Source organism: Ranitomeya imitator, chromosome 2, assembly GCF_032444005.1.
Source record: "Ranitomeya imitator isolate aRanImi1 chromosome 2, aRanImi1.pri, whole genome shotgun sequence".
NCBI lineage: Eukaryota > Metazoa > Chordata > Amphibia > Anura > Dendrobatidae > Ranitomeya > Ranitomeya imitator.
Genome location: NC_091283.1, coordinates 349,959,105 through 349,971,240, shown reverse-complemented (window position 1 = coordinate 349,971,240; position 12,136 = coordinate 349,959,105). Strand labels below are relative to the sequence as shown.

General features: G+C 42.6%; 1 long non-coding RNA gene across 1 annotated transcript in view; it reads right to left on the bottom strand.

The window, feature by feature from the left end:
- Positions 1–368: 368 nt before the first annotated feature.
- LOC138663751 (uncharacterized) overlaps positions 369–12,136 on the bottom strand; it is a 36,462-nt gene continuing 24,694 nt past the window's right edge. Inside the window, exon 2 of the long non-coding RNA XR_011318230.1 lies at positions 369–658. This is a non-coding gene — a long non-coding RNA (uncharacterized lncRNA). The remainder of the gene's footprint in view (positions 659–12,136) is intronic.

Genomic DNA, 12,136 nt, shown 5'->3' with positions numbered 1-12,136 from the left:
ATAGTGTTTTTAGCCATTTAAAACAATGGTTTCTTTTTTTATAAGGGGGCAGCTTATGTAGGGCTTGGCACAAATGTGCACAGATGGGGCTTTGTCTCCCCAGTGGGTGGGCTCTGTCATTGATTACAGAGTTGTTTATTCTGCTTTACTTTCCCTCTCCCCTGGGGGATGCAACTTTTTTAATCAAACATGAAAATGATGTTATGGGGAATTAATAGGTTAATGTAATTATTACATGGTCGCTACTAATGCTTTTTGCATTTCTTTGCCCCACTCCACCCATACTTCCATAGGTGGTCTACAAAAATGAGCAAATTCGTAAATAACCCCATAATTTCCAGCGTCCAAAGACATATCGAGCAGACGGATTAAATATTGTACTGTTCCTTTTACTTTAATATTGCCATTTGCCTCTGTGAATTGTTGCATGTTTGATGAAATGAACGTTTACAAAGGGAGGAAAAAGTAAATGTTTCTTTAGTACCTGACACAAGAGAAGTTTTTGTGATGGAGATCAGTCTTTTTACATGGCTACAATACAAGGTGTTAAAGCGTTTAACCCCTCCACGCCATGTGCCGTGTATGTATACGACGCTGCAGAAGCTGTGTTCCCGAAAAAGGCGTGATGACCGCGTGGGCTCTTGCAGAGAGGCAGAATCTAAAAAAAAACAAAAACAACAAAAACCACAAAATCACATTCATTACATCTTCAACAATCTGTAACAGCAATAGGTTACTGGATGAAAAGAGATTCCAGAAAAAAATTATTAAAAAGCCACATTTTTATTAAAGACAACAATAAAAACAGAATAATTTTAGAAAAAGAAAAAACAAGAGGACAGTGGTCCTCGAAAAATGGGAGATCACAGGCCACATAGAGGAATCTTAAGAATAATATACTAAATATGTAAAGCAATTAGAGTCACATTCAATACAGTGCATCAATGCAATGTAAGATAATATACACCGGAAAAACATTCCAGTTCATATACTACTTTATGATAGGAATCATTATAATCGAATGCTAGTTCAATGTATAAGGAAAAAATATATGATTAGATGTATTACTAATAGATGGTTAGTCCCAACTGGAATCCCACACTGTCATCGAACTGAAGGTAGCCTCAATATAATATCCATTCGCCGTAAAGCATAAATTTACCTAATCAGAAGGCACCAAGTGGATCCTCTATCCCAACGCCGTTTCGCATAGCTTCTTCCAGGTATAAAATAGTGTAACAACTGTTGTTGCAATTGTTAAAAAAATAGAAGAAACACAAGATGACTGTCATTCATAAAAAAATCGCTTTGCACTCGGACCAATGTTAATCTATGGGGCAGCTCCTATCATCCGTTATTTTTTTGGCCAGATTCAGGATCCGAGTGAAATTGCAGCATGCTGCGATTGTCAACGTACAGTATCTCGGATGAGAATCGCCAATGCAAGTCTATGGGTGCGAGAAAAAAATCAGATTGCACACGGACTATGCGTGTGAATTGCGTGGAATACGGAAGACTTCTCCAGGTGACAAGAAATTGACTCCTCCATTATCAGGAAGCTTTGGCATGCAAATTTCTTTGCCACGCTGTAGAGAAAAGTAGGAAGCACGCCTCCTCTTAACAGTTGTTATAGAGATGTGTCTGCTGCTCGAACTCTGTGTGGCATTGACCTGGTCTCTAATCTGAGCTGCTGTTAACCTACGATTTCTGAGGCTGGTGACTCAGGTAAATTTATCCTCAGAAGCAGAGGTGACTCTTGGTCTTCCTTTCCAGGGGCAGGCCTCATGTGAGCCAGTTTCTTTGTAGCGCTTGATGGTTTTTGCCACTGCACTTGGGGACACTTTCAAAGTTTTCCTAATTTTTCAGACTGACTGACCTTCATTTCTTAAAGTAATGATGGCCACTCATTTTTCTTTACTTAGCTGCTTTTTTTGCCATAATACAAATTTTAACAGTCTGTTCAGTAGGACTATCAGCTGTGTATCCACCAGACTTCTGCTCAACACAACTGATGGGCCCAACCCCATTTAGAAGGCAAGAAATCCCACTTATTAAACCTGACAGGGCACACCTGTGAAGTGAAAAACCATTTCCGGTGACTACCTCTTGAAGCTCATCAAGAGAATGCCAAGAGTGTGCAAAGCAGTCATCAAAGCAAAAGGTGGCTACTTTGAAGAACCAAGAATATAAGACATATTTTCAGTTGTTTCACACTTTTTTGTTAAGTATATAATTCCACATGTGTTAATTCATAGTTTTGATGCCTTCAGTGTGATTTTACAATTTTCATAGTTATGAAAATACAGAAAAATCTTTAAATGAGAAAGTGTGTCAAAACTTTTGGTCTGTACTGTGTCCTACCATCACTGAGGATTAGTGGATGTTTCTCTGTCCATGTTGCCTCCTCCTCCTATTCCGCTTTCTCTACTGCCTCCTCATCCAGTCAGCTAACACCTACACCACCAAATTGAGCACAGCCAGGGGAATTGACAGTAGGCTGTTCTGAAACTCATCTGTTTAGGGGAACAATCGCACATCATTCTGGAGCTGTGGATTGGTATCAAACAACAGATCGAATAGTGATTGTGCCTTTGAACCTCAAGCCTGGGCTGGTTGTGTGCGATAAAGGGCGAAATCTGGTAGCAGCTCTGGGCATAGTCGGTTTGATGCACATTGCTTACCTGATGCATGTGCTGAATTTGGTATTGCAGATCTTCTTGAAAAATTACCCGAGGTGTCAGAGCTGATGCAGAAAGTGCGCTTTCAGCTTTCTCTCTAGAGCTGTGGAGTCGGTAAGCCAATTCTGACTCGGACCGCTTAATTTCCCAACTCCCATCTCCGACTCCACAACCCTGCCTCACTACTGAGCATGTGTATAAAGTGCAGCACAGATTCACCTCAATGAAAAGCCGAGATGCTTTTCGGGAACAGAACCGACATTTACAGAACATTTCATAACTTTCCCAAATTCTTATGGAAAAATTTACAACATATACTGCATTGAAGTACTGTACCCAATTTATTAAATATTTTAGAAGTCAGTCGGTCCATTTTATACAGACTCCACCAAAAAGGACACCGTCTCCAACTCCACAGCCCTGGTTCTCACCCTGCTTCTGCTTCCAGTCTGCGCTGCAGCATCACTTCTGCCTTCCTGCTGCCTCATATGCGATGTACCCTCAAGGAGGAACTCCACCTTGCATATGATGGAGAGACTGCAAGCAGTAGGCAATAGTGGAGTTTCAGCTGCAGCACACAAGGGTGAGTCACTCTGCAGAACACCACTTCATGACCAAAGAGTGGGCCTCTGTGGGATGTGTGTTCCATACCCCCTGCTTCGAATACTCCACAAACATGGCCAGTGCCGATGATGCAGCAATGATGGATGAGGGTGATGGCACAGGAGGAAGCTTAGTTCAGAGATATACGGGCGAGACAGATTATGAATGGCTTTATATATCGGTGTTAGTAGCTTGACGTGGATACGTTGTGGAACTGGGAAACAACGAATGGATTTGCGACAGAATAGCGAAGACAGAAGTGGATTAGTAAGGCAGCAGAGAGTTAAGGACAATCTGGAGAAGAGTGATGATATGATGGAGCGGATGAGGTCTTATAGACCCTGTAATGGGGTGTACCAAGCTGGGGTACCTCTTTCAGTACCACCCTGTGTTTCAGGAGGTCCACTCTGCTTTGGCTGGAGTCTGAATGATGGACGCTGGCTGGAATTGCTTGGTTACATGGGCGCATATAAAAGATCATTGCTTCTCCACGTATTTCCAGTCTGACAACACTTTACTCACAGGACACAGAATATATCACACAGATACAGAGGGCAGGCCAATAGAAAAGCGGCAGGCCAGACATACATTACAATAGCCGCCGGTGGCTGGAGCCTGCCGATATTTACTGCGGGAATTACAAAGGTGGGGGGTGGACAAAAGGGGAATATCGTGTCCCCTCTGCCCAGGGGTGCAGCCTGTGGGCTGATGCATTAGGGACATGCATCTCACATGGAACCTATTCTACATACATATAACTGCACAACATATTCTGGGTGCTGAGTGGTTCTGTAACACGTAACAGACCGCACATGGAGTCAAGGCCATCCGAGTGACGTGGGCAGTTGGAAGGATGAGGTAGTAGTCATGCTTCCCCAGCTGCACAGCAAAAGAGGGAGCAAGGTGCAAAAGCACTAAGGCAGGCTTGTAGCCATTAATTTGACTGTTAATGCGCACCGTGGCTGGTCCTCAGCTATTATTTCAGCCTCACTTTGAGCACCAAGGCTGGCTCCTAGCCATTAAGTTGGCTGATACTGTGCACCACAGTCGGCCCCTAGCTATTACGTCAGCTGGTCTTTTTTTTCTATTTTTTTACATTTTCAAAACAAAAATGTGTCATAACCATCACAATTTCGTGTTAAGAGTGAATCGATTAAACATATCACAATGCATATAGCATTAAACAGTAGGCATACCCAAAATTCGTACCCACAGTTACATTAAAAGTAACATTGAAGTGTAAAGAAGAAATCAGATTATAAGAGAAAAAGAGAGAGAGAGTAGAAGAAAGAAGAAACAGGGAGGTGGGGAAGTACCAACAAAGGGGACAATGAACTATATCCAGAGGCACCAGAACTGCTGAATCAGTTGTCCATGAGATCAAAATATTCATTGGAGGATTTAACTTCATCATTTGAAAAATTTTTCATATGAGTTGATTATTGGCGAGGTTAATTCCTCCTTCAGCATTGTCTCATTAATTTTAGCAAAAAATAGGGAAATTGTTAGGATGATGTATTTTTTCCACAACAAAGGAATGCACGTCCTAGCAGATGCAATTAAGTGTCGCAATATAGAATTTTTGTAGATTTTAAAAGGGATTTCACTGTGATGGAGAAGCACGAGAGCTGGATTTAGGTCTGTGATAAGATTTCTGATTTTAACTATCAATAGTTTCAGCTTTTCCCAGAAAGGGGAAATATTGAGTGCTGACATTTAAGGAGCGAATTGTAAGTTCCAATTATTGCTCTGTCTGCATTATTATATTGGGTTGGGACAAGTATTCAGTTACAGAAGCGGGTAAGGTATAAACACAAGGGAGAGATATACTATCAGAAGATGAATGAGTAGGAGTGAAGAAAAGGAGAGAGAAAGAAGAAAGGAGAAAAGAGAGTAAGAAAATAAAGGATATTAAAATAGACACCCCACCAACTATGGGGTAGATTATACATAGAGAAAGACGAACAAAGAAAAGACCAAAGCTATCGTTAATTACACAGGCAAAAATCCTGGGCAGCCTCCAATCTCTTGGAAACGAGGGAAGGGAGTAAACAGCAGACAACCGTCATGAGGAAAGGGTGCCGAACGACAGGGACATCTTAGTTAAAACACTGAACCAAAACCACATCCCACCCACCTGCCATTTGGGGTGGGGGTCCCTGCAGGGTGAGGGGAAGTATGATCATTTAACTCTTTAGCAATGTTATAATGTCTAATCCTTGAAAACTAAAACGAAACAGCACCAATATTACATGTAGGCAAGTACTCAAAAACATAGAAATTAAACACACATTATATACATAGTATTCAATGTTTCCCTCCACCCTCTTTTCCTTTCCCCCCCCCCCTTATATATCCCACCCATATCCTCCGCTATCCCTTTCTCCTGATAGAAATCTGTATAACATTTTAAACTCTAAACCCATATGTTTTCAGTTAATGTCTTGGACTCCAACCAAACTGTCCAGTGATATCTTCTGGCTATTGTAAGGGAAACAAAGGATATAGGAGAATAACCAATTTGGGGAAATGCTATAATTGTAGGGTAGCGTTTTGGGTGTCAGGCAAATCATCCAGTATTATAAGTGAGGGAGACTACTAAACTTAGTCAAGATGGATCTTGTGAAGAACGGTCACGACGTCTTGGACGGGAACGTTGCTGCAAAGGTGGGATCCATCTGTTACAAACCAGTTGGGGATGGGAATTGGATCCTGGTCAAAAAATGTGAAGAGCACGGGCAATCTGCATATCTTTTGAGATAAAAGTTTGTTCTTTCCTTTTTCACCATGAGACGAAAGGGGTGTCCCCATCTGTTGGTAGCTCCAGTTTCTCGTATCTTTGAAAGTGGAGGCTGCAGGAGACGTCTCATCTAGAGGGTACGACCAAAGACATCCGGGAAGAGTTTGACCTTTGCACCTTCCACAGTTATGGAGTTGGCCAACTAAGCATAGTGAAGGATATCTTCCTTATCTGTGAAGTAGTGAAGTCTGCAGAATATGTCTCTTGGGTTGGTAGGGTCTATCGGGCCCATTCTAGTGACTGTACACTTTATCTACAGTATCGTGAATGATGCATCTAGAGGCCTCTTGGTGACAATATTGAAAAGGGTAGTGATAAGCGTCTTGATGATGATGTTCGTCCTTCGTAGTCAAAGATGACCATGACTTCAGGGTTAGAAGGGAATTAATAGATATGGGTCCAGAGGTGGCTGATGAGTCAAATCCGGGCCCTGAAAGTTCACCCACATACTTGACATAAGGAAGTAGATGTTGTCAGTACACCAAATTCTACTTGTGCCTTGTGGATTGCACACTTTCTTTTAGCATGAAAGATTTTCCTATCTTCAGCTGCACTTGCACCTGAAGTGATCCTGCCCCGCCAACCTGGACGATCCAGGGCAAGCTCTTCCCATTCATTGATGTTGTCACGCCCTTGGGTCCGTCTTCTCATACTTACCTGTGTTCTAGCTCCCGGCATGTCCCTGACATTGTCCCTCACCGCTGTCCGCCCGACTTCTCGGGCTCACGGCGCTTCGCGCATGCACTGCTACCGCTGCTGGGTTTCCTATCAAGTCATAACCCGGTGACTCCGTCCCATCATGGCGGCGCCCACCAGGTATTTCTGCTCTGTGTCTATTGCGGTAAGATGCCTGTGTATTGTTGTTGCGGCTCCTGCATTCTTGCTGGTGTCCTCTCTCGTCCTCGGGCTCCGTTTCTCTGTCTTTCCCTCTGGCTCTGCCCAGTCCTCCGCTCCTGTGTCTGGCCGTTTGGCTCTTTCTTCTGCCTGTTTGTCCTGTCCCCTGCTTGTCCATTCTTTCTGTGCTCTGACAGCTTGTCAGCTCGGAATCCTCTCTAGTCCATCACACCTAGTATTTCCTTGATCTTAAGTCTTCCTAGCATTGTCCCTTTTTGGTACCACCCTAACTATTTGATTTTTTTCCCACTCTTGCAGCTCTCAGCAATTTTGTGTCCCGGACCCTCCTGGTTCCGTTTTCCTACCTTCCCATATTGTACCCGTAAGCTCTTTTTCTCGATCTACCCCAGTCGTCCCTTTGGCTCCCGCAGTTGCGGTTACATCTCCTTGCACCTGCTCCTAACGCTCCCTGTATAGGGGGTGGATCCATCTGGTCCGCTCATCCTTGAGGGCTCTGGAGCCGCGACCCAGAGGGTCCACTTTTGGGTTTCCCCTTAGAACTTTTCGATCCACAGCGTGCACCGACCCACAGTCCAACATCCAGAACAACTGGCAGAAGACAATGTATCCAAACAAGTAACATAGTAACATAGTTAGTAAGGCCGAAAAAAGACATTTGTCCATCCAGTTCAGCCTATATTCCATTATAATAAATACCCAGATCTACGTCCTTCTACAGAACCTAATAATTGTATGATACAATATTGTTCTGCTCCAGGAAGACATCCAGGCCTCTCTTGAACCCCTCGACTGAGTTCGCCATCACCACCTCCTCAGGCAAGCAATTCCAGATTCTCACTGCCCTAACAGTAAAGAATCCTCTTCTATGTTGGTGGAAAAACCTTCTCTCCTCCAGACGCAAAGAATGCCCTCTTGTGCCCGTCACCTTCCTTGGTATAAACAGATCCTCAGCGAGATATTTGTATTGTCCCCTTATATACTTATACATGGTTATTAGATCGCCCCTCAGTCGTCTTTTTTCTAGACTAAATAATCCTAATTTCGCTAATCTATCTGGGTATTGTAGTTCTCCCATCCCCTTTATTAATTTTGTTGCCCTCCTTTGTACTCTCTCTAGTTCCATTATATCCTTCCTGAGCACCGGTGCCCAAAACTGGACACAGTACTCCATGTGCGGTCTAACTAGGGATTTGTACAGAGGCAGTATAATGCTCTCATCATGTGTATCCAGACCTCTTTTAATGCACCCCATGATCCTGTTTGCCTTGGCAGCTGCTGCCTGGCACTGGCTGCTCCAGGTAAGTTTATCATTAACTAGGATCCCCAAGTCCTTCTCCCTGTCAGATTTACCCAGTGGTTTCCCGTTCAGTGTGTAATGGTGATATTGATTCCCTCTTCCCATGTGTATAACCTTACATTTATCATTGTTAAACCTCATCTGCCACCTTTCAGCCCAAGTTTCCAACTTATCCAGATCCATCTGTAGCAGAATACTATCTTCTCTTGTATTAACTGCTTTACATAGTTTTGTATCATCTGCAAATATCGATATTTTACTGTGTAAACCTTCTACCAGATCATTAATGAATATGTTGAAGAGAACAGGTCCCAATACTGACCCCTGTGGTACCCCACTGGTCACAGCGACCCAGTTAGAGACTATACCATTTATAACCACCCTCTGCTTTCTATCACTAAGCCAGTTACTAACCCATTTACACACATTTTCCCCCAGACCAAGCATTCTCATTTTGTGTACCAACCTCTTGTGCGGCACGGTATCAAACGCTTTGGAAAAATCGAGATATACCACGTCCAATGACTCACCGTGGTCCAGCCTATAGCTTACCTCTTCATAAAAACTGATTAGATTGGTTTGACAGGAGCGATTTCTCATAAACCCATGCTGATATGGAGTTAAACAGTTATTCTCATTGAGATAATCCAGAATAACATCCCTCAGAAACCCTTCAAATATTTTACCAACAATAGAGGTTAGACTTACTGGCCTATAATTTCCAGGTTCACTTTTAGAGCCCTTTTTGAATATTGGCACCACATTTGCTATGCGCCAGTCCTGCGGAACAGACCCTGTCGCTATAGAGTCACTAAAAATAAGAAATAATGGTTTATCTATTACATTACTTAGTTCTCTTAGTACTCGTGGGTGTATGCCATCCGGACCCGGAGATTTATCTATTTTAATCTTATTTAGCCGGTTTCGCACCTCTTCTTGGGTTAGATTGGTGACCCTTAATATAGGGTTTTCATTGTTTCTTGGGATTTCACCTAGCATTTCATTTTCCACCGTGAATACCGTGGAGAAGAAGGTGTTTAATATGTTAGCTTTTTCCTCGTCATCTACAACCATTCTTTCCTCACTATTTTTTAAGGGGCCTACATTTTCAGTTTTTATTCTTTTACTATTGATATAGTTGAAGAACAGTTTGGGATTAGTTTTACTCTCCTTAGCAACGTGCTTCTCTGTTTCCTTTTTGGCAGCTTTAATTAGTTTTTTAGATAAAGTATTTTTCTCCCTATAGTTTTTTAGAGCTTCAATGGTGCCATCCTGCTTTAGTAGTGCAAATGCTTTCTTTTTACTGTTAATTGCCTGTCTTACTTCTTTGTTTAGCCACATTGGGTTTTTCCTATTTCTAGTCCTTTTATTCCCACAAGGTATAAACCGCTTACACTGCCTATTTAGGATGTTCTTAAACATTTCCCATTTATTATCTGTATTCTCATTTCTGAGGATATTGTCCCAGTCTACCAGATTAAGGGCATCTCTAAGCTGTTCAAACTTTGCCTTCCTAAAGTTCAATGTTTTTGTGACTCCCTGACAAGTCCCCCTAGTGAAAGACAGGTGAAACTGCACAATATTGTGGTCGCTATTTCCTAAATGCCCAACCACCTGCAGATTTGTTATTCTGTCAGGTCTATTATAGTATTAGGTCTAAAAGTGCTGCTCCTCTGGTTGGATTCTGCACCAATTGTGAAAGATAATTTTTCTTGGTTATTAGCAGAAACCTGTTGCCTTTATGGGTTTCACAGGTTTCTGTTTCCCAGTTAATATCCGGGTAGTTAAAGTCCCCCATAACCAGGACCTCATTATGGGTTGCAGCTTCATCTATCTGCTTTAGAAGTAGACTTTCCATGCTTTCTGTTATATTTGGGGGTTTGTAACAGACCCCAATGAGAATTTTGTTACCATTTTTCCCTCCATGAATTTCAACCCATATGGACTCGACATCCTCATTCCCTTCGCTAATATCCTCCCTTAAAGTGGACTTTAGACAAGACTTTACATAGAGACAAACCCCTCCTCCTCTCCGATTTTTACGATCCTTTCTAAACAGACTGTAACCCTGTAAGTTAACTGCCCAGTCATAGCTTTCATCTAACCATGTCTCGGTTATTCCCACTATGTCAAAGTTACCTGTAGATATTTCTGCTTCTAGTTCTTCCATCTTGTTTGTCAGGCTTCTGGCGTTTGCGAGCATGCAGTTCAGAGGATTTTGTTTTGTTCCAATCTCCTCACTGTGGATTGTTTTAGAAATGTTCTTACCTCCCTTCTGAGTATGTTTTCCTGGGTCGTCTTTGTTCGAGTCTAATGTTTTTCTTCCCGTCCCCTCTTCTTCTAGTTTAACGCCCTCCTGATGAGTGTAGCGAGTCTTCTGGCGAATGTGTGTTTCCCAGGTTTGTTGAGGTGTAGTCCGTCTCTGGCGAGGAGTCCATCATACCAGTAATTCACACCGTGGTCCAGGAATCCAAATCCTTGTTGTCTGCACCATCGTCTTAGCCAGTTGTTTGCATCAAGGATCCTGTTCCATCTCCTGGTGCCATGCCCGTCTACTGGAAGGATAGAAGAAAAAACTACCTGTGCATCCAGTTCCTTTACTTTCTTCCCCAACTCTTCAAAGTCCTTGCAGATTGTCGGTAGGTCCTTCCTTGCCGTGTCATTGGTGCCAACATGTATCAGAAGAAATGGGTGGACGTCCTTGGAGTTGAAGAGCTTTGGTATCCTATCGGTCACATCCTTGATCATCGCACCTGGAAGGCAGCATACTTCTCTTGCAGTTATGTCCAGTCTGCAGATGGCTGCTTCTGTGCCTCTCAGTAGTGAGTCTCCCACCACCACCACTCTTCGTTGCTTCTTGGCTGTACTTTTTGCTGTCACTTGTTGCTGTGTGCCCTTTTCTTTTTTGCTTGCTGGTATTGCTTCATTCTTAGGTGTGCCATCTTCATCCTCTACAAAGATTTGATATCGGTTCTTCAGTTGTGTGGTTGGTGATTTCTCCATGGTCTTCTTGCTTCTTTTGGTCACATGCTTCCACTCATCTGCTTTTGGAGGTTCTCTGACACTTTTTTCACCTTCTGTGACCAGTAGAGATGCTTCTGTTCTGTCTAGAAAGTCTTCATTCTCTTTGATGAGTTTCAAAGTTGCTATTCTTTCTTCCAGACCCCGCACCTTTTCTTCTAAAAGGGCCACTAGTCTACACTTCTGACAGGTGAAATTGGATTCTTCTTCTGGTCGATCTGTGAACATGTAGCACATGCTGCAGCTCACCATGTAGGTTGTCACATCTGCCATGTTGCTCCTAGATCCTGCTGACTTCCTGTGTGTTTTCCTTCTTGTGTAATCTACTCAGCCAAGCTCTCTTGCAATAATGTCCTACAGGCAAAAATTCGCGCGCCTGTCCAAGTGAAGTCCACATACGGTAAAAATAGAACTAAAAACAATAAAAATAAATGGTTAAACGTTATTCACAGTAAAAACCTAATATATCAGTCAAGTAAAAGTTTAAAAAGGTCAAGAGTAAAAACGATGGTTTACAAAAGAAGGTTACAAAAAGGGTGCGAAGCTCAAATTTTCATTCAGACCTTTTGGTGACACTGTATCAAGAGTCCATATCCATTTAGTTTCTTTTTTGGCCAAAGCTATACTTATTTCACCACCTCTTTCATTAGCTTTGATCATGTCTATGCCAATAACCTTCAGCAAAGATGCATCACAATCATGGTACAATTTAAAGTGTTTTGGGATTGTTTTTAATAGGGGCGCATCATTCACTTCTTTTGCAGCTAGAATACCCAAAATGTGTTCCCTAGTGCGAACCTTAAGCTGTCTGGTTGTCATGCCCACATAGATGAAAGAACATGGGCATGTGGCATGATATATCACAGCTTTTGATGTACACGT